Here is a 1093-nt window from a genome sequence, read left to right as displayed (position 1 = left end):
CTTCCATAAACTAGATTTCCGTAAGTAGTTGGTCTGTATTGGACTTTCTTCTCCATACTTGTCTATTCATTTGTCAGTACCCTGGGGTTTTACTTACAAGTAGGCCATATTGTAACCTCATCTTTTCCCAAATCTGGGAGTGAAAAAGTTCCCACAGTGGGAGGGAACCCGAAGGAGTTACCCCAACAATTTTCGAAAGGATGAATAAAACAGATCACATGTTACCCTTTAGATAATTTCATAGTTATGTATTTCACTTATTTATTCTATGAATGTCTCTATTTATACATACATGTAGACAACCTCAAGCTTTCTTTTTATAGCTTCATTTAGTTTCTTTTTTGTTTAAATGCCATGAAAGTACGTAGTCATCCATTTTATTCCTAAGGTAGCAATCATATTTCAGATTCAAATATTGTTAAGATGCATAGTAAGGAGAGTCATGTTCCTTGTTGTTAACGCAATATAAACAATACAATCTTGCAGATGAAAATAAATACAATGTAATGCAGTGCTCAGTAATATTTTATGTGATTATTACATGGGTGATACCTGTGATTCACTTCTTTTTTTTTTTTTAAACCCACAAAATATAAATTGTCCTTGAATGGGGAAGAAAATGAATATTAAGTCTGTGAGTTAGAAAAAGGAGGACAAATATCATTAGTAACAGCAGGTAAAACTTATTGAGATCTTATCAAATACTAGGGCTTGTGTTAAGAACATTATATGTAATCCTTATTACAACTCAATATGTTAATCATATGTGTAAAGAAAGATAACTTTGCAATAAAATAAAAATAAAACTGAAGTAAATTAGGCAACTTGTCTAAAGTCATACATCTTTTAACGAAATGAATTGTAATCCCAATTAAAATCTGCTTTTAATATGCTTTATTTTAGTTTATAACCATGTATGAAAATTAAATAAGCATTGTAATTGCCTACTAAGTGTTTAGAACCATGCTGGGAGCTATAGTGAGTATAAAAAGTAATAGTTCCTAGTTATTTCTCTTTGATCATGATATAGTTATTTGAAAATTACTTAATAATATGATATGATTAAGCTATAATATAATTATTATAGAATATT

The sequence above is a fragment of the Carlito syrichta genome, unplaced genomic scaffold (assembly GCF_000164805.1).
Source record: "Carlito syrichta isolate Samal-C Ts95f unplaced genomic scaffold, Tarsius_syrichta-2.0.1 Scaffold288011, whole genome shotgun sequence".
Taxonomy (NCBI): domain Eukaryota; kingdom Metazoa; phylum Chordata; class Mammalia; order Primates; family Tarsiidae; genus Carlito; species Carlito syrichta.
This window is presented reverse-complemented; position numbering follows the sequence as displayed.